We start from the raw sequence: 20,399 nt of genomic DNA on the forward strand, positions 1-20,399 counted from the left end.
GGGGAAAGAAATAGAAAATTAATTTTCCATTACTGTTATGCCTCCGTTAGCAGCAGGGTATGAGGTCATACTGCTGCCTCAATAAAGATTGCTCAGCCTCCTCTGCCAAGTGCTGTGGTCCTGCAGGGTATGAACAGCTTGTCTACGAAAGAGCCTCTGGATGTGGTGGCTCTATAAATGCCTAGCCTGTACAGTTAATAACATATATCAGCTGGAAAAAAGGTCTTGCAGATGACTAAAGAGCTATTGAACATGAGTTTCCCAGCCTTGTAAAATTGCTCTTTCCCCCACCTTCTCCTTAGAGTCCACCCACAGACACAAATGCAGACAGAACCACAGGTTCCCAAGCTGCAAGGTGCCAGATATAAAAACAGGGGTTTATTGCCCACTTTCTCCCCTGCTGTCATCCTACAAGATGGAGGATATATCAAAAGAGACATGTGGGTGGTGTGGTGGTGGTTCTATAAAACCTGCAAAGCAAATACTGCAGCTACTGACCCTCTCACAAGTCTAGGAAGCACCTGAATCCTGCTGTTAACACACCCCTCTACATTACCTGCGTTTCCTCTGCATGGTGCACACAATGTCTATTCTATCAAGCTGCCTTTTTGAAAAGCCCACAGGTCAAGGACAGTAGCAGATCATGTATGAAAAGAAAGGGGAATAGAAAAAAATATTAAGTCAGCAGATCACTGTTCTCCGCACAGCCAAGAAAACAGGCATTCTGTGGCTTTTTCAACACAACACAAAACACCCTCTCAACAGCTTTTTTTCAGCTTAACACACACACCCTGCCCCCAGCTGAGGGGAAAAAGCCAGTGTCAAAGGGAAAATATAAAAACAAGGCACTTTTTAGCTCTCTACCAGCCTCCAATACCTTCAGTGCTTCATTTTAAGACCCTCCTGAGCTGCACTTAAGTTCCTTTCTTTTAGTCACTAACAAGCTCACAAAAGAGGTGTCCATTGCTAGGGTTTTTAGACACACCTTTGACAAGAAGTTCCATAGATAAGCTATCTCTGTGAAGAACCACATCCTTTGGTTTGTTTTGAATCTGAAATGACTACTTAATGACTACTGGTTGTTTTTGGTTTTTGTTGTTTTTTGCTTGCTTCCTTCCCCCAGTGGAGAAACATGGGAGCAATTTTCTGTTCACACTCCTTAAGCTACTAATATACTACTGTCAATCCTCCTCGCAGTTGTCTCCCCCATCCCCCCAGTAGGCTTTTGGTTAAGAACTTCAGCTCTCTAGATTTTTTACTATTTCCAACAGAAGAGAACTTGGACACATATAATTCAAAGGCAAAAGCATGGTTCAAAAAAGTCGCAGACAAACAACAAATGAACTCAGAAGGCCCCAACACATCTAGACTAGAGTTCATTATAATTTTAGAAATTATGCATCTTTCTATGCACCATTGTTCCAACTCTTAGGCAGAATATGATTTATTACAGCTAATAGCCAGATTTACAATTGGACTTAACAGTGGTCGTATTTTACAATAATTATATTTTTTTAAATGGAGGCAGACTATAAGCTCTGACTGTGAGCACAGAACATTTCAGGGAAAAAAACTCAAAACCCCCACACCTTAATATATTAATTTACTCACAAAAAGCATTTAAACTTCCAGCTTCTTTCTTTCTTGACATGGTGATACAATTTATTTATGTAAACACTGAGGCTTCCCTAGCTTCATCCTCTTCCTGCTCACTGACCTAGAGATCAGTCCAAGCTCCCCAGCCTCCAGCTTCAAGGCCTGGTGCTCTTCTTCTATTCGACCACAAACATAAGTCTCTAATCTTCATGCACAAATACTTAAGAGTTCCTTCTGTCAGTTTGTTCACACACCCTTAAATCAAGCTGACTCTCAGCTCTTCTTAAGTCTGTGTCACTCTCTCCACTATAGTAAAAAACCCTGAAATCTCATTTCATACCAAATTTCAAACCTCCTTTCCAGAGCTGGCAGCTTCACCTTATCCTGCAATGAACATCTTTAGTGGCTTTTTTTTTTAATCTGTAGGGACAAATCAAGGAAGTTCTATGCCTCAGAGTCTGATCTTTAGAAAGGGATGCTACTTTTATAGATAATTTCAAAGGCTATAATTATATAAGCACAACACAATCATTATGAGTCATTGTGGATATGGAAAGATTAAATCATGTTAAAGAAATCTGGTTTCTTTTAAAAAATGAAAAAATATATTAGCTTTGATAAACCAAGAGGCTCGACATAGCTGGATTTTAAAAATGTTCAGAGGAAATTCAAAACCATGGATCACTGTTACAGTTAAGAAACTCTTCCTGTGGATTACAAAAAATGGGCTTTAAACATTTCTCTAATTTCAAGCACTTGTGATCCAGCATTCATTTCTGAATGCCTGTATCCTGAAGTCTGACTCTGTCCTATCCTTGATCTTTAGCTTGGATTTTGGGGGGCACCTGCTTTCCCTGTAGAACTGCAGTAACTTCAATAGACTATAAATCTGATGCAGTTGCCTGCCTTCAGGGATCAGCAGTACCAAGATACCAATCAGTATCCAGAAAAACAAGAAATTGGAGGGAAGATGGAAAGGCAGGTGCTAAGAAGTGAAGTCCCACAGGGCTGTAGATTAACAGCAGCAGATTTTCATTTTTTATTTCAGTGGTCTAGATAAAGCTATTATAAGCCAGATCATTAAATTTGCAGATGATACTAAAATAAGGGTAGTATTTAAGACTCAGAGAGATGTAAGAATAATCCTGACACTAACAAAATGGGCTCAGAGGTGAGACAGGAAATTAAATGAGTATTCATTTAATGTAACGAAAAGTGACACACTTCAGTAAAAATAATACCCAGGACACATACTGAGACACAACTTAAATGATACTAAGCTAATTAACATGCAAAGAGAGAGTTACAGGTTATACTTGCATTGCCATTCACATTCATAGTTTTAAATGACAATTGGACAACATACCCCCTGTCCTAAAGGGATAACAGATTAGCACAGAAAAGTCAGTTAACACCACAATAAGACTGTTTGCCAGCACATTCCAGAAAGAATGGATATAGCTCTCTGGACTAGTCAGTTATTAACAAGAATCAGAAGAATGTCTGTGGACATCACCACCACTATCTATAGCTTCCTACTATTTTCCTCTCTGCGAATTTAATTCTGATTAGAAGTTAATTAGAAAATATACAAAGAATTTTTAAGAACATAAGACCTCAGGTATGAAAAGAGCAATGTTCTCTTACTATGTATCTGAATAATACTCAACACAATAAAATGCCCATTTCTAAGAGGAGGCAAATCCCTCCTCCATCATGAGACAAACCCAACCTCTAAAAGCAGGCCTCCAACCCTATCTCAAGGTCACATAAGAAAAAAGGTCTGGGAAAAAAAAGCAAGCAGAAAACCAGTAACATGCAGAGAAAAGTAGGGAAAAAAAGAAACAATGACAAAATCAAGAACAAAAGAAACCTTCAAGCAAGCTAAAGGCAAAGGTCCTTAACTGTATTTCACAGAAAAAAAAAAAAAAAGGCAAGCCAAAACCACCATTACAGACACTGAAAATTTTTACTTATATAACAAAAAAGACAATAAAAGCTGAAGTTGTTCTCTATCAACACTACTATAATAGCATGCCATAACACCCACCATCCAGCTGAGAATACCTCTTTTCATTACACCAGTAAAAAGCCCCAAAAACATTCCCTCACAATTTATCCTTGAAACAAAGCAATCATTTACATTGAGGGCAGCAGGTTCCCCAGGTGTTCTTGGTTTAGCCAAATTTCTTCATCTAGCCCATTAACAGTGCCAATTAACTACAAGTGTTCAGCTGTAGAGCCTTAGTTAGAACTACTGTTTGTTACAATTCGAAGAACAAAATTTCAAGGAAAAACAACTGCAGTGTTAACAGAGAAACTGTCAAGGTCAGATGATTCATTTATCTAGGAGCTTAGCAACAAAGGAGAGCTGTGAAATACTGTAATAGCAATAAGCCAATGGATTAACACAGCATCAAGCAACATCTTGAAGGAGATCAAAGTAGTAAATAAATTGAAATGCAATGACAAGAATGAGAATAGAGTTCAGCTTAACAGTGTGAAATAGAGAATGAATTGCAAAAACACCCACATATCTTAGAGCAATACAGAGGATGGAAAGAAAATACTAGCAAAGCTTTACCTCAGTTAATAAAAATTAAAATAAATTTCTATTCCTTCTTCAATGAAACATTTCTGTTGGTGTATTTCCTAAACAAATTACAATAATTCTTATTTTTACAAATAATGTTATCCTAAAATATGTTTTTAAAAAGTAGAACAGTTAAGGGATGCAGTTAAGTACTATTTAAGATTCCCAGAAAACCGAATAATTCATCTAGCCTACAGAGCAGGGGGAAAAAAAAGACAAAACAAAACAAATAAAAACAGTGACTCATACTGGTAAGTAAGCCCTCTGATTTCAGTTTAGAAAACACAGTTTGATATGTTTCTGAAAATAATGGCTTACATTAAGTGTATGAATATCAAGTCAGAGGATATAGATATAAAGTGCAGTGTATCTGAAAGCATTACACCATACAAATAAAGTCCATGGTCTGTGATTAAGTTGAACAGAATCTGTTACAGTATCAAAAATTCCAAGCAGTCAAGATAAAGCCTCATGTAAATATAAACTTACCGGAGAATAAACCAGTTGTGAATGAAGAGCATTCTAGGTGTTAGGATGACAGAATCACTTGCACTCAGTAAGTAGGAGTGTATCATCCTTCAGTAGTATCTCATTGTTGCAAGCACCAAATTATATCTGCAAAGGATTTTGCCTTGATCACATTTGCTGTTAAATAACTAGGTCTAAGCTTGTGTATTAATGTATACTAGTCACAACATTATGGTCTAATTTAGCAATACTATTTCCTATGTAAATCTGTACAGTTCCTCAGATACAATAATAAATATATGCAAATGGTTACTGCTAAATAGCAGCTACTACAGAAGCTGGAAGAGATCTAAAATCTGATATTTTCCTACTGTTTTTATCTTTAGTGTCTCCACTAGCCCTCCTCTGATCCCAGCCACCCACTCCCACAGTTGGACATAAAATTCACTGTTGTGTCTCAGTTTGGTTTGCTTTCAAAATGGAATAAGTCCTTTAAGGTTTCTGTACTTAATGACACCCAGTCTGAGTGAGTTTTTACCGTTGAATAATTCTGCATTTCTGTTTGCAACAGACAGTAAGAAAGGAAGTACCTATTTAATTTCTTTCTCTCACATTATATTGTAAAAATGCTGATACCAACCAACCAGTTGTATTAGTAAGCAATTCCCAACCATCTACTTTCAAATTAATCTAAATGTATTGGTGATCTATTGATGATTACTTTATCCATTGTAGCTTCCTTGCCAATTAGTGTATCAATCCTTCTTTTCTGATATTTACTTCCTAGGACTTAAAGGTTAAATGCTAACTGCCCTTCTATCCTCCCAGCTTCTGGTATGCATCCCAGTTGTGTCCTGACTACCTGCTGGCATGTCCATCCTTATGGTGCAGACAGCTGGTTACACCGGTCTGAAAGCAGCCTTCGTTTTGTCCTTGTCTGAACAAGAGGAATTAGCTGTTAACTCCAGCTACCATGCAATCTACAAATAGCCTCTGAAAAGCAATCATACTGTCTCTTAATTTTTGTTTCATTTTTTTGAGAGATCAGTCCTTTTGCAATCTCTAAATAACCATGTTGCCTTCTGCCATGTATAGGTGACTGGAGATGTATCTCATGATACGGTATTGTGGGCAGGCTCTCAATAACATCGTGCTAAAATAGCATTAGGGTTTTTTCTTGAAAATTAATTTCTTACTGAGAACTTTCCACCTTCTCAACCACAGCCCTTCAGAGACCACTGGATCTGACTAGCAAACCCAGTGCTTCCTTCTCAGTTACTTTCGGTCACTTGTATTTTGAGCTAAGAGTGGGTTTTTGTCATTAGCCCTTCAATGAATGACATTACCCTTGCTATTACTAAAGTTGGAAAGACCTTAAAGATCACCTAGTTCCAACCCCTCTGCATGGGCAGGTACACCTTGTACTAGATCAGGTTGCTCAGAGCCCCACTGAACCTGGCCTTGAACACTTCTAGGAATGGGGCTTCCACAACTTCCCTGGGCAACCTGTTCCAGTGTCTTGCCACCCTCACACCAAATAATTTCTTCCTAATGTCTTCCCTCTTACAGTTTTCATCCATTACCTCTTGTACAAAGTCCTTCCCCAGCTTTCTTGAAGGCCCCTTCAGGTACTGGAAAGCCACTATAAGGTCTCCCAGAGCCTTCTCTTCTCCAGGCTGAACAGCCCCAACTCTCTCAGCCTGTCTTTGTAGGAGAGGTGCTCCAGCCCTTGGATCATCTTCCTGGCTCTGGACTTTCTCCATGAGTTCCATGTCCTTATTATGGTGGGGGCTCCAGAACTGGACACGGTACTCCAGGTGGGATCTCATGACAGATGAGTAAAGGGGGAGAATCACCTGCCTTGACCTGCTGGCCACATTTCTTTTGATGCAGCCCAGGACACGGCTGGCTTTCTGGGCTGCAAGCACACACTGCTGGCTCATGTTGAGCTTCTCATCCACCATCACCCCTAAGTTCTTCTCCTCTGGACATTTTTGCAATCCATTCTCCATTCAGCCTGTATTTGTGTTTCATTACATTCCCGTTGTTCTGTTCCTTAAGATTACACTATAACCAGATCTGTCCATCCTGGACATATTTCAGCTTTATCAGCTAATTTTTATTTGTGTACTCAAACATTCTGTGCCAAAGTAATTAAAGAGAAATAATAGTAGCCCCAAGACCAAGACTCTTTAAAGAGTTCTCATTTTAACTCTCAGGGTTTGTTTTTTTTTAATCAGCTCCTCCTAAGAAAATTAGAACATGTGAACTGCTGAGACCAAAATTTCCTTTCTGCCTGGATGCTTATGGAAAGTATATGATTTATGTGTTGAATACTCCATGGCAGATTTTTTTATTTATTCCATAAATCCATTTTTTTTAACTCCATAAACACTTTTGATATTAATAAAATTCTATAGCTGTAAATTTCACAGCTTAATTATGAGGCAGGTGAAATATTACTCTATTTTCTTTTGAATCTAACAGCCTACAACTTCATTTGATGCTATGTAGATTTTCCAGTACTAAAGAAATTTAATAAGCATCCCCTACTGAGGCCTTTTCTACTTGAGATTTTATGCAGCATAATCATAATTCCTTTCAGCAGGCTTTTCTTGAAGCTAAAAAGATGTAGCGTATTTAGTCATCCATTTTGCCTGTTTTCCCTACATGCCTAAAAATTTCTACATTTATCATAATTTCTCCCAGCTTTGATAATAATTTCCTATGCAGAATCATATAAAATTATTTGTCAAGGCATTGATAGAGGATGTATTATTTTGTTCTTGTCTAAAAAATTAGTTACTCCTTGTGGAATTGGTAGCGATTTTGTCTGCCATGACCTTCCTTTGATTAACACGTGCTGCATTTTATTCTGTTTCTTATTTACCTGCACATTTTAAATTTTTCTTTATTTTATTCTTTAAATGTGTTTTGATTCTATTGAGGTCAGACTAATGAGCATCAAATTATTTCAATAATTTTCTCCTTTTATCTAATAGAAATGTAGTATCCATTGTTCTCCAGTGATGAAAGCATCCTTGTTCCTTCATTATTTTGGAACAGTGAATAATGGGTGCCCAAAGTTGAACTCATTAAGCTTACATAGTTTTGTTTCCAATAGTTATTTCCATTTTTGTATATTCAAACTCATGAACTGTCCTCATTTTGCTTTTATGTTCTCTGTTTTCCTCTTAATTTAAAATTAAAACAAAGCATTCATTTGGATGTGCAGACATACTTTTTGAATATTTTTTTTTTCCCATTCATTTTACAGCTTCTGAGCTCAGCATTTTGCAGGTCTCAATTGATCTTCACTAGTGACAGACTTCCTAAATAAAGTTTTCTTTGCTGATGAGTTCTTTTTTCCATTTCTTTTGGATTTACTCCTAGCTTATTTCTAACAATATTATTAATCTAGTTGTGCTTAGAACTTTTCCTACATATTTATGTTACCCCTGCAGTCTACAAATCATTCTTTTGTCTTTGCAGCTCTGGTTGTACAACCAGTTCAGGTGTCATGGAGGGGAACACCATTACTTCAATGCAGTGCGTTCCTACTACCTTGCAGCAACACATACCTGGTGATGTGCCCAAACCAACATGCAATTCTCAAAGCCCAGATGCTGGGGAAAGTGACGCAGCAGGCATATTGGAAGTTCCTGTCGATACCAGAACTGAGAACATATATAAAAGATCTTAGAGGTTTTCCTATCCTCTGCTTCTTGTGATCTTATTTGCTAAAAATCCAGCATATATTTTAGTGAATTTTACTCATTTTAATTAAATAAATCTATCTCTTAAAATCTGTCTTCAAGCCTAGAAAATTAAGTTTTCTTTTGCTGCTTCTAATATTCTCGCCTTATGTTCACTTGAGAAATCAGTGATCTTCAAAGAACAACGAGATGGAGAAAAGTGACTCTGCCATGTTTGATCACTTGAGCTGATGTAATTGAAACTGCTTATACAAGTCAAATGCATACAGTAACAAACTAGGATTATTCTTATGTAGCAGTGTTTGCACAGAAAAGCCACAATATACTGACTAAACGACTAAATTATTCTTTCCTATTTTATCCTTTTACAGACACTCTTAAAGTACCAAATAATATGATAGAATTCCTATTAAATACATGAAAGATGAGATTAATTTGGATGTATTTTCATTATAAAAATTATCTTTACAACACCATTAACATTTTCTTTCTCCCTAAGGCTCTGTAAATGCTGAATAAGAATGGAGAACATAATGCTGGCTGTAAAAATTGAACATTTCTCACCCAGGAGCTGGAGAAATTGGTATATTGGTTATATGAGAACTATTGCTCTGAAGAAATTATCCATTGGTTTGTATGGCAATGTGTTTTATGCACAGAGATTTGCAAAACATGCACTTTAGAAAATAGTGAAGTTATTCAAGGCTTCATCAAGTACTGTTTCACTCAGATGGTTTGAGTCAATTATGCCTGCTATTCCAAGACCATACTTGACCTCTTCATTTCATAAGATCCCTGTCTAACCAACTCCCTAAGTTGTATTTTTTTTATCATAATGGAGTCAGTAAGTTATAAGCCATGTTGCTACTGATGAAGATAAACCAGAATAAATAAAAACCCCAGATTTTAAGATGTGAAAAAATATCAAGAAGAAAAATTTAATCAAAGCCTTTTTTTGAGAAAATTAATTTCCTTTAAAAAACAGAATTAGCTTAAATCAAATAATATTTTAAAAAAACCAAACACAAAAAACAAACAACAAAAAAATCCCACAAAACCCCCACCAAACCAAAACAAAACCTTACTAAAATCTATAATCTGAAGTAACAAGGAAATCTTCTGTTTCTTTCATCATCTGAAATATTAGGTAACTTTACCTCATCCCTGTAGAAAAGAAGAAACCAAGAAATAAAAGCCCAGATTTACAACCATCAGCGAATAAACGTGAAGCTTTCATATGAGAATATTCATCATGGGTCAGATAATATGGAGAGAAATGGCTTGATGAAAATACGGCACATTTCTCTGGTGTGCATGAAAGGACTTTGGGAGTCCTCAGGAGGAGGAACAGAAGGGAATGGGGCTGTCCTGAGGACACTTGCCACAGCACACTCTCATCGCACATTTTGGATCTCTTTATTTCTCATGGACATTTTGTGAGGTAATGTTACTCAGTACTGTCTGCTGCTGAAACCAGGGACTGAATGCTAAAGTCTTCTCATAGCACATATACCTTTAAAAAAATAAAATATGTTGGCTAATTTGTTGCCGTGCAAATCTATTGGCCACCCTTACTCATTGTGCATCAGTCCTAAACTCTGGACATGTCTAGGACTCTTGCCATAAGCTCTAAACAGACACAAGCCACATTCACAACATAATCCAGAGGTGTGAAGATGCCTTGCTTAGAAAAGATTGAGCCAATTTAATTCTAAATAATCTGGATGGCTGTGTCCTTTTGGCAGCATAGACTCCAGTTGCTTGTGAGAAAGGTTTGCCAAGCCTTTGTTGACTGGTCAACTGCTATTGTACTCATTATGTTAAATCTGGTCTTGCCAATACTTGCCAAAGTCTTGCACGTATATATAGGAGATTCAATCAAATACTGTATTTGTTTAACTTCGGCATTGCATCTTTAGTCAATGGGTTTGTTCTAAACAAACTGCAGACATCTGGGTACGTTTCTAAGTGTATTTCTCAAGAGATAAAGGCACATTTTTTTCCTGAATAGTTTTTTGTTTTGTTTTTGGGTATTTTCATTCTTGCACATATTTTCATAACAGGCACGTACCTACCTGTTTTTATTTTAGCTGAAAATTTTATTTGTTGGTGTTTTTGTTTTTTTTTTCTTTTCTTTTACAAATAAACACTTGGATTACTTTTTTTCCAAAAGATTATTCTTCAAAGCTCCAATAGATGTCACTATCAAAATACAAAAAGAGAGCTGGTCGTGGAATGTATACAAAAAGAAAGGCAGCAGGGAAGCCTTACTCACTGGACTCCTTCAAATTCCAGCATGACAATTCATTAACCTAGACATTGAAGAGAGCAGCTGCCAACCAAACAGTACATGTTTGTTCATTCTTTAAGCCCTTGCTACGAGATAAAAAATATCTAATAGTTTCCCTGAATATGAAAGTAAGACTGAACCTACTGAGTGTTTGGGCTAATAAGCACTTGCCTGTTACATTTTTGTTCTCTCCTGATTCAACTACAAAAAACAGTCTATCTTTTCTTTAGCCTACTTTGCACATTACTGCAGCGTGTTTCACAAATACTTCTTTTTCCTGTTACTTTGAATTGCATCTGGAGTAAGTCTGCTATGAAGCTTTACTACTGCTTTTGGAATGAACTGTCAAAACATGAGAGCACTGCTTGAAATGAATAAGCAAATCTTAAGAGCAAAATTATTTCAGAGCTATTTGCCCATGCTATAGATTTCTTTCAGCTTTTCTACTGACCAAGCAGATACTGTGTTCTTTCTGTCTAACCCCTAAATCTTTGGGGGAAAAAAAAAAGTATTTTCTATGTGAATATTTGAATCTTTTATTGTTCTGAATCTCTTTCTTGTAGTGCTTGGAATAGAGTATCAAAAGCCTATATATCTATGTGCAAGCTCTAGTACATGATGTTGAGATGACTCTACCAGCTCTACTGGCATGGAAAACAAGCTACTTTAAAAAAATAAAAAAAATAGTTTGTAGCCCCTAGTTCATGGGAACATGCCTGAGAATGGGATACTTCCTACCATTAAAAAATCTAGTGACTTTTTCTATAAATCTATGTAAGTTCATATGTTGAATGTCATTTTGATAAAGTAGTAGAGCATATTTACTGGTCCAATTTTTGTAAAAAATTTCAGTATCCAACCCCAAACTAAATTGTACCACAAGATGTCAGTATCCAATGCAAACAGCTCCCATGTGCATGGTTCTCTATGGTCTGCTTGTGAACCTTCTTTCAGTTTGGACTTATTTTGAGTAAGAAATATGTCTAAAAGGTTGCTAGTCTATTTACAAGAAACAAGCTGAAGGACCAAAGAAATAACAGTAGTTGAATAATTTGTTGCAAATGAACTGTCTAACTTAGAATCCAATTGCTCATTTAGTCTTTTTGCTCTGTCTAGACCCCTACATTAGTTCAGAGATCCAGTGACTTGGATGGTTCTGCTAATGACAGACCTGTGGCTCCCAGTCTAGAGAACCTTTGTATTTTAATGCAAATGTCTTTCTAAAAAAATTTTGCTTTAAGCTACAGGACTTAAAATATGCTACTGCACTTACCTTTTAAACCATTTCTTACAGGGAATTTGGCTGAGCCACAGTTTAATGAGCTTAGGATGTGAGGCAATTCAATAAGCCAAAAAAAGAACAAACAACCAAACATAAAGGTCAACACAGCAACCCAATTTATGGCAGCCAAGGATCAGGCTCTTCTTAGTAAAACACTAGCAATAGAACCAAGCTCATGCTTCTTTCATATCTGCCTAAAACTATCAGTTTTTTTCAAGACCAGCTTTGCTTTGGGGTTATGGGAACCTACAGAAGTTAAAAGCATCAGTGTGTGCTGGAGGCCACTAAGTATGAGGACATAGGTTTCCTTTCATGAGAAATGGCATCAAATGAACACATAATCTAGAATTAGCTCTTAGGGAACACAGCAAGGGGCTAATTAATTTGCTTTCTACCTGCTGTTTCTTGTTAAAGGATGGCTAATCTTTCAGCTCTCACTAATCTTTTTGATGCGCTGTCAGCAGGAACCCTATCTGTGAGACTCTCCATCTTGGAATCAACTCATTAGAGAAAAGCTGCCTCCAGGTTCTCACACACAGTGTCTAAGCCATTTACTTCAGTGACCACCTCCAGAGATTTTGTAAAATGGACAGCCAGAGAGCAGATGATAGAAACTGCACAGCATAACTATTCTTGACTCATGAAAAAGTCTTGCATGAGTAATCCATACACAAATGATGCTATGGTCCTCAGCCTAGTTGGCTTTTCCCATTTAAATAGTTTCCCTGTGGAAGGGGCTAGAAAGGTACTTAGACCTTTCAAAGAGTCCAGCAAGAAAAGTCAAAATCAGTGGCCTACAATTGCAATTGCCACAGCAAAATCACAAATGGAATTTTATTAAGCAGCTTTTCTCAAACATCTACAGTAGACGATGTTATCTAGCCTGTAACTCCGTACTTGTTACAGGGTTAAAGAAAATAAAATATGAAATAAGCATTGACCACAGATCTGAAAAGCTGAAACATAAAAGGTTGGTTGGACTTCCTATGCATAGTAAAAAAAATAATGTATTTTCTCCAGACAAGCAAATAAGATGTAGAAAGCATGAAAGAAAAATAGATTTCTGTATGTTTTTAGCTCACTTCTCCCTAATCAGAAGCTGTTCCCCAGAGGAACCTAACATAAGAACAAAACCATGTAGTGTTATTATCTTGCACCTTTTAACCTTAGCATGTGCTGCATATATAGTCAGTAAAAACACAGAAAAACAGAGATTATAACTGCATTTACTCAAAAATACTACAGAGTGGTTGAGAAATATGAATATGCCTTCTGGAAAACACAACAGTATATCTACATATCCAACTCAGTGAGAATTCAGACATAAATATCCACATACTGGAAAACAAATATGTATCTTTTAATCACTCATGCTCAAGGACTCAAGCACTATTAATTGTGTTGCTCTGAGATCTCCCTAACAGGAAAATGGGCCTTACAGTTGAGTATTTTCCACAGAATATATTTAGACTACATAACTACATTTTCCATAAGTTCCAGAAAATCTTCCAGAAAAAATAAAAACATCCCAGTGCACATTTTTGGCAAATTTGACTGAGCTCAAACTGTGCAACTACACTTAAAATGCTGGATTACTTTTACTAATATTAATAACAGAGTAATCAGTATTCTCTAACTCTTACTAACAGTAATATTGGTCATCGCTGCTACTTTCCAATACAATCTGACAGCAAGACATCTCTGAAAATTTATTCAATGTACTGACAAAAATTAATTTCATAGCTGTTACTCTGTGTTACAGTGCCTACAATGATATTTGTAAAGTACTGTGTAGAGGAAATACAATTTGAAACTTTGTTTTCTCTGAAAATGCAAAAGAAATATATTTTTAAAACCACTGCACATCTGCATCCACTAGCTAGATGTTGTTTCTGTGGGTGATCCACAGGCATTGTATACAACCCTGAATACCGATCTCATTAAATAAGAGAATTACAGTAGAAAATGCACTAAATTATGCACTTTAATGCACAGTTTATACCAGCTTCAATGACCAGTGCTACATCTTGTCTGTTTTCCTTATCTCATATATAAGTACAATAGAGACTGACAGGACCATAAAACATGTATTGTGAATACATGTCAAATGCTCAAACCCAACAGCATATTATTTTATTTTCTTGATTAAAGTATTGCTAGAAAAATCCCTGCTATGTATTACAAGACCCACGTGATTTGCACTTACTCAAGGCATAGAGTGATGAGCTTCCTGAACATAAAAACACAAAGAAAGAATAATAGTAACAGCTGCCACCACCATCCACTCCACCCCATACAAATAGACCACAGGCACTGTTTCTGGATCATCTTCTCTGTCATCTTGGTTCTTATTAACTATTTTGAATGACAAGGACTTTGAGCTATTCACTTTTGTGCCATTCACTTTTGTGCCAATAGGCTCATATATGCCAGCCTCCTCCTGTGTCACCTTGTCACCTCCCTCTGGACCCAAAGTGCCCTGCTGTTACCTGTGATCTTCTCACTCTGCAGCTCTTGCTGCCCAAGTCCACCTCTGCTTCCCCACCTGTAAATGCTGGGGAAAGGAGACAGATCACTTCATCTTCCTTAGGCTGCCTGATACTGTACAACGCCCACCTCTGCCAATGCTCAGATGTCTCTCAGCCACACTCAGAGACAAATTATTTTCCATGTCACATCTTAAAAGCTGTTTGATTCCTCAGGGAAAATATTACAGGCTTTCATAAAGAGGTGCAAAAAGGAAGCTATTAGTAGTGGACAGCAAGTTTCCACGGTCCTATAACACCCAAGACTATGCTAACTGAATTCCAATGCTACCACAGGGCTTTCCTGGAAGGAGACAACCTGAGGTAAAAAATACCAAGCAATGGCACAAACCATTGCTCAGAGTGCTTAATTAACAAGGGCATTTACACACATCCAATTATCAGGTATCATTAATGATAGTTATGAGGCACTCCTTGATTTTCCCGTAAATAACAGGAATATTGCCGGCAAAAAAATATTCAAGTATATATCTTATTTTTGGCCATGAATACATTACTCCTCTCTTACAGCTGTATTTCAGGGAAAAAAAGTAATGTATAAAATAAAACCAAAGGTGATCTGACCTTAAATGGAAAACTGCTGTCAGAATCTCAGAAACATCTTTTTCAGTTCTCCCACCGATCCCTGATCATCAGGCTCTCCTCTGTTAGACACCACTGTGAAATTCAGTTCGTGACTGGAAACTGGAAGTACTTGAGATTTTCCAAAAATAAGCATGTTGTTGCGTACCTATACTTCTGCAGTGCATAACACCTTAACCTTCCCTCAAAGCATTTTTTTACACTGTGATTAAAAGAAGAGCAAAAATAAAATCTGTTTTTTTCAGTATGATTAAAGGTAATGAGTCAGCCATGAGTCATGAGTGGAGAGAAGGTAAAGGGCTGTTAGAAGTGAAATCACAAATGTGCTACTTGAAGCAAAGGAGTATTGCCATTATCTTCGAATAACAGCCTCATGACCTCAATGCAGACAGACAGCATTGAAAGACATGATCACACTCAGTAAGCTATTCTTCAATATAAAAATTACAGTTCAATTGTCTTATAGTATGTTTCTTTCCTGGCAAACATTTCTATAATTGTAATTTATGTGCTGATAAGTACTCATATTCAAGGTTTGTGGAAAAATATAAGTAGCAGAAACACCACAAATTCCATAGCGTTTAAAATGTTCCATGACTTTCTTCATTCATTTAATGTCTTTTAATCAAATATTATTATTACTGGGCTGCCTGCCTGCCTCTGCGACACTAAAATCAGCAGGTTAGAAATAGTGTGTAAAAACTGTAGTAGTACATCCTGAGGCAGAGAGCCATTGACAGCTAAAGCACAGCACTGAAGGGACAACAAATAACTGGAAGGAATTAATAGCAAAGAAACAGGAAAGGGGATAGAAGCTGGGAAAAGAACAGTGCTACGTTACTGGAATGGAAAATAGCAAATTAATCATTAGAGTACACTAGTCAGATACATATGAAATAAATATAGCATTAACAATGTATGAGCAGTGTATTGTGTGTTTCAAATACTAGAAGAGCATGTTGACTGATAGGCACAGTAGAGAAAGTAGGCACTTCTAGGTAACTATGTTTGGCTCTTATTTATTAAAATAAAATAACATATTCGTGGGTATGAAATACGCCATTATGTGGCTTCACACACAAAAAAACCCCAAAACCCTAAAGTAAGACAGGAGAGGATTTTTTGCAAAGATAAATAAACATGAGACACAGATAGAGAAATGGGAAGAAAGCAAGAATAAAAGAGGAAGCATTAAAAAAAAAGTAAGGGGGAGTGGGGGGGAGGATTTATTTTGTATCACTTTTCTTTGCCAAACCGTAAACACAAGGACACTCAGCAGTTCATTCTTAGTCAGTATTTCCACATTTTTCTGCTGTTTTCCATAGGTGGGGCAATAATGACAAAGGACCAAGCCAAGTTTTCCACTGGCTCTGATATTAATATGGAAGTGCTTCTCCAGTATGTGAAATATCCTATTTTTGTTTTACCTTGTGGTTTGTATCTCAATATTTTTACACTTATTTCCTCTGTAGAAAGTCCTGAAGGCCGCAGTACATCTCTGGTTTGCTTTGACCAGCACTGCTGGGAATGACAGCTAACACGACGTGTTGTGGCTGAGGTCTCCGTGTGCTGAGAGTTCCTGAGGGGTAGTGGGCCCTCAGAGAGCCAGCCTAGTGGCCCACATTATTTTAATTCCAAACAGAACAGGTCAAATACCAGCAGGGAACCAGGAACCCCAGCAAAACTCTGCCTCATAGTCGTTGTATATGCTTATGCTGGAACCAGAGGTTTTATGGAAAAATTGATAGAACAAGAATAGCTTTTTTCCCATTCAGTATTAGGAATCCCAAGAGTTTAAAAATAATGAGTCAAGCCTCATGTCATCACTAGAGCAGTTTAAAAAGGAAAACATTTTAAAAATATTACCTATTAAAAGCTTCTTGTTTGCCTTAGATTTTGAACCTTCTATAGCTCTTGTTTTCAGCAGTGAGAAACATTTGTTAAAGAAAGCAAGTGAGTATCCAAAACAAACAAAAATAAAAAGCAAGCAGCAATCACAAGCATAATATGGTAAGATGTGGAAATGCTTTCAGCATTCTCTAAGAGTTACTGCTCTTCTTGATGAAGTCCACAGCTGAGCCACCACTGAGCCATAGATCTTTTAATTACAAGTTAAAAAGCAAAGAAAAAAAGTCCAAACAACTCTTACCTTTGATGCCATTTGGCTTAGCAGTGTCTAACTGCATGACATAAAGTCCTGAAAGCTCACAGAAATTTGTCTGTGAAAAGGAAGCTTTAAAATATCTGATCAACTTCCTCCTTTTAGATAATGGTTTAGGTAACAATGTCCTAATCTCAAAGACTTGAGAGAAAACAGGAGACAGGAAAGACTAGAGAAAGGAACCTGAATCCTTCGTATCTGGGATGCATCGCTTACAGCTTAAACTGTCATCATTTATCCACCAAGGGCTCAAAATGTAATATATCACAAAGAACACTTCGTTAGACACTTATGGGAACAAGTAATTGTGCAACAGTGTTACTTCTAATTAATGCACTGTACCAAAGCTTGAACTGCAGTAAATATTGCATCATTCTGTTTCCATACAGGGAATGCTCTGCCCTGATTCTGAGGTCAGCAGCAAGGTTTTTGGTGACATGGATGGTGCAGGGTTAGGTCTCAAGGGAATGCAGGATTCAGCTGTTTACTTCTGGGTTTTCAGTAACTTGATATTGCTGTGTCCACAGTCCGAGAAAGGCCATGTGTAGGGATGTGGTGTTACAACAGCTGGAAAGAGCAAGGGAAGTCACTTTTTTCACAGCTCCTACCGAAAAAAGGTTCTGTTTATCTACGTTTTTCCCCCCGAGGTGTGCCACTGGGGAGTTTAATGACAAAAAACCAAAAAGGAAGTCTTAAGAAATACTGTAAACCTTAGAAAAGTTATTTTTCAAGTTCCACACTTGGACATGTGAGGCTAGGACTTTCGCCTGCAGAATATTTTTATTTCCAGAGACATGAAACAGTGGCTTTCTAAAGGAAAAATAGTTACTTGCAGAAAATCTATTAGTTCAGCATCAATATTTTGTTCACTAATTTCCTCACATAATTCACCTGATTTCACTTGATCCCATACAACTATCCAAAACACACAACATAAGCAATGGAATATTAAAAAGGTGAGGGGAGAGGAGTGGCTTACCAAAATATTACTGATATATAGTGATATATATATATATATATTGCATATAACCAATATTTGAAGTTTGCATTTAATTTATTCAATTAACTGTATGCAATAAAGTACACATAATTCAATTAATTTGCCATCTAGTCTCCAGAGTCTCTTGGTTACTTAAAACCACAGGTCTTTGGGATCACTGTTTTACTCAACACAGTGTCTATGACAGCATGTACTAGATCAGTAATGGTGTTAGGTACCCAAAATACTGAAATCATGTCAAGCAAGTTGACAGGGTTTTAGCTACATACGTATAGCAAACGGTGACACAGTTAACAGTGTTTCTATAAGCTTGTTCTTGAAATTCCTCTCTGGGAAAGGCAAACTTTAGCTTCCAGTCTGTATCCAAATGATTGCTTATACATGTCCAGTGGATGACATCATAAAGCACAAGAGTTTCAGACACCCATGATGAGTCTGTTCAAGCCTTCAGTCAGAGGAGCTGTTCTCAGACTCTCTGTAGTTCAGTATGCAATGGGAAGAATGCTGTTCCTTTCCTGCACTTTGCTTCCAAACAACCTACATACAATGACAAGTCCTTGGAAGTAGGAAATTGTGATTTAAAAACCCTCAGAAAAAGAGGAAATTTATTTGGCCTCTACTTTAATGACTAGGTTGCCTTCATCAGCCACTTCTTATAAGGGATGCAGTTCTGTTAGACATGTTAGATGTTCCCACTGGTAGAGCCTCCCCTTCATTTGGCCAAGCTGGGGCTGCCAAACTGAAACTGAAGAATGGTTCATTTCCAGATTCCCATCAAGCTGAGAAATGGGACACTTTTAAAGTAGGAAATTAAGGCTTCTGTATAGTTCAAAAAGAGTAGGCTGTGGCAGAGGTATATTTGGATTATACATTGTGCCTGGGTTTTGCGTATTTAATTTATTAGAATTGATCTCATACAAGTACAACTGTTTTCTTTAGAATAAGATCTCAGTTAAACTGTGCCTTTTATATTTTTCCCTAATTTATCTGTACTTTTTAATTTGCAGGCAAGTGATGGTGACTAAAATGAGAAACTGACAATTTATTTAGAATATTTACATCTTAATACAAATTTACTTTTGAACTCACAGTCCTTTCATTACTTCATGTAAATAAATTACATTCAGTATGATACCTTTAAAAGCAATTTAAATTAACTCAAATAGTCAGTATTGTCCTTCCAAGACTGCAGGTTTTTAAATGCAGAAAATGTTACATCTTTATCCTGTTCCTGTCTATTTGAAGGATTCATTTCGATAAGGAAGCTGACTGTCAATATAACTCGTTGTTATATTACTTAATCATTATATTAAACTGATGTAAAAAATATTCCTGTGAGGTTGATGTCACTGCTACAGATTTTGAAAATATAGGTACACTAACTTAAGGGGTCACATAAGAAGTTTGTAGATTGTGTCGTACTTACGAAATGAGATTCTGTCATTCTGTTAAATACCCTAGAATAGCTTTGTATGGAAAAGATCTCAGATGTAATACTTTGATTATGGTGAGAGACACCATCAGTATTGCCATCACCCCCATTCCATTTATGCGGAAATTCAGGCAAAGAAATGGTAAGAACTGCTAGTACCAGAGAAAGCTCCAGGCTGTGGCACTGGTGTTTTAGTTAAGAGATTATAATTCCACTCCAGAACTCAGAGGTATGTGATTGTATATATGCATTTCTTAAAAAGACACCAGAAGCCTACCTTATTATGAAGCAAAGTTTGAATTAAACTTCTAAACAGGTATATAGTCTGATTTCTTCTAGGTTTTTCATGGGCTATTTTTTTCATCTTCTCCTTATGTAAAGTGAAGAAGATTCCTAAGTAAGTCCCTTATTTAAACACACCGTCAGTTTTAGAAGGTATTATCCTTACTTTGCATCCCAGGTATTAGTACCTCTAATAAAATTAACACCTGCTTTCTCAGCTAAGTATTTCAAGGTCTTTGGGCATAATCTGAAGTGTTAGGCACAAAGCATGTGATAAACAAATGGATTAACTTAAACCTTGGGGTTTAAAGCAAAAAACTCACAAAAAAAATAAAGTGATACTATCACTGGACATTGGAACAATATTATTTATGTAACATTATTGTGTTTCTGACAACTTATTAGAAACATGCAATTATGCAGACAGTGGCATCTGTTACAGCTAGACACT

This window comes from Apus apus, chromosome 2 (genome assembly GCF_020740795.1).
Source record: "Apus apus isolate bApuApu2 chromosome 2, bApuApu2.pri.cur, whole genome shotgun sequence".
Classification (NCBI taxonomy): domain Eukaryota; kingdom Metazoa; phylum Chordata; class Aves; order Apodiformes; family Apodidae; genus Apus; species Apus apus.